The sequence below is a fragment of the Octopus sinensis genome, linkage group LG3 (assembly GCF_006345805.1).
Source record: "Octopus sinensis linkage group LG3, ASM634580v1, whole genome shotgun sequence".
In the NCBI taxonomy this organism is placed as follows: Eukaryota; Metazoa; Mollusca; class Cephalopoda; order Octopoda; family Octopodidae; genus Octopus; species Octopus sinensis.
The window spans coordinates 81783100-81785865 of NC_042999.1; positions in this window are offsets into that span (position 1 = coordinate 81783100).

Here is a 2766-nt window from a genome sequence, read left to right on the forward strand (position 1 = left end):
TAGTTATAATAACAATAACAATCATCGCAAAACTTATAATATGTATAGATATATGATTTGGATTGTCGTTAAGTCTTTTGAGTTAAGCTGCCGATTCGCAGTTTTTTGTTTTATTTATTTATTCATTTTTTGTTTCGAAGACCATTAAAATAACAAAATGAAGACATATCCTCTTCATCAGCTTATTCGCCGGGAGACCCAGTTTATGCTCCAACCACCTGTCTGTATTTTATTACATAGCGTGACTATCTGTTGCATGTCATTGTCACGACATTCCTAATTGCAATAACGAGTTAAATCTCGTCGTCTCAAGGGATTCAAGGATATCACTGCCATGACAAACTGATGGTGTGATATTATGTGTAACCCGCCAGGAATGCTAGAATGAAAGTAGGGATAGGAAAAGGATTGATGATAGATAAGACTGAAGTACTCAGTGCTGAGGATAAGTGAATAGAAATATATAAATAATCATTGGAGAAAATACAGAAAGAAAAATTGAAACAAACAAATAAATGGGGATTACCCTAAATGTCATTAATAATGCTGGAAAAGAAGCAGGCATTTTTTAAAAATTTAGATGACTACATCAGTAATACGATTTGACGTTTGAAAAGTATGTATATTGTGCATATCAATGAAAAATGTATTATCTGTACTTTCAAATGCTGAAGTCACTGAAGTGGTGAAAGAATAAAGAAATAAAGATATTGGTAGGGAAATAAAGATCTACATTGCTAATTGATGCAACACTCTGACTATGTTCATTGTGGCTGACGAATGGATACCTGAAACGACTAAGTGAATTAATCAGGGACAATTCATTAAAGCAAATTATATAACGATTGATAAAACTCCGTCTCAAGAAGAACTCACATTTAGAGAAAGTGACTAATTATTTTCTAAGTGAATGCACTAAGGTATCACAAGAGAAAAAAATAATCACTGCAGGAATGGCTCCCGAGGCAAAATCAGAACGTTGTGATGTTAGCCAATTTTGTGAAATGATGTCCAAGACACTGGGATGGTGAGAAGTGATTTTAAAGGAATTTTTTCATAGTGACCGATTGTAAAATTGAAACAGGGGAGTAATCATAATCGTACAGAATTGAAAGAATAAACAGTGTAAGATTATTGACTTTGCAGTCCGATAGAGTATTAGATTGGAAATTGAGAATATTGAGAAATATCATCTAGACAAAAACAAATAAATAAAATCAAGATACCATGTAGCAAAAAGGAGGAAATTCACTCTCTTATAACACTGGTAAAGAGCCAAAATGGTTTTTATATATGAATATGTGCTTCTCACTAATTATCTAACGCTGAATTCAGTTTTGACACTAATTTTGTGCTATCCGACCAGGTTTTCTGTGTATTGGTTGAGAAATATGTTCTGCGTATAGTCATTTCTATCCCCTTTTGAACACATGGTATGGTATGTATATATACTAACTTGTGATTTATTTTGCTTCACTGGTTTTAACACTACCTAATATATTGCGAAAAATGGAAAGAGTCCTAAAAACTTTTCCTGGATTTTTTTCTACGCTTGTTCTGCTGGTTGTCCTTACATTGCAGTGTCCAGCAGTAGTCTCCTGACATTATCGGACTGAACCGGCCCTGATACCTACTCTCCATTATTGCAATTTTTTGTTGTAAGTCTTCTCCATGTTCATCACTGATGTGTCCTAAGTTATCTGGGAAGATATCCATATGATAAAGAAATAAATTAAGCTTCACGGACATTCGTGAAACCAGAGCACGATTATTTTGAATCAAAGTTTAAAGAATTTCTCCATAGTTGTCTGCACGGTGATTTCCAAGAAAGTTCTGTGTCACATCATCGAATGTTTTCCATGTAGCAGTTTCGAAAGAGTTTAATGTTTTAGCAAGCTCACTATCATTAACCAGCATGCGAATCTGAGGACCATTCAAACCTCCGCCTTTAACTTTGCATCAGATACAACATCAGCCAACTTCTTACACAAGTAATAAATCCCATTTCTTGGATGTTCCATACCGTTTTATGAAATTTTTGGCTAAGCCTAATTTGATTTGTACAAGCAGTTGAACCTTCCTGCACCATCTTTTGGTCTTGGTGGTCAATCCTTTTTTAAGTAGTGCTGCAGATTTTTAAGTGTATTTCACAAACACAAAAAAGCACATGTGATTTGTGTAACAAGTCTGAAGACCTAGAATAAGATTAGTTACTTTGAATTCCCCACATATTTTCCACTGGTGCTTTTGGCAAAATTTTCATTGTTTATAGTTTTCAACCACATTTGTTGCATGTGCAATTGGTACAGAGGGAAAGGGGATTACCAATACGTCGGACAACGACTTTTATAGTATATTTTCCGGAATCAATAAAAAGCCTCCAATCATATAATTTGTATGAATCAGATTTGCAGGGTTCTTGCTTGAGGGACTCTACATAATGATAGTAGGAAAGGCTATTTTCCCTTTTGAAAAAATGCAGGAAGTTGTTCATGCCGATGATGTGTGAAGAGTCCACAAGTATAACAAAATCGGTTGGGATCATTTGCACATTTGCGGTATTCCACCTTTTTTAATAATGTCAGTGATTACAAATTATTACAATAACAGCCTTGGCTGGTTGTAACTATGTGATCTGGAAAAAAAAAAAGAAAATCAAAATCGGTTGATAATAAGAAATATAGTATATGTAAAATAGGGAAAATAATATGAGCTGCCTAATATGTGTCATAAAATTGCTATGCTGGTTCTCGAAAACAAAACTAG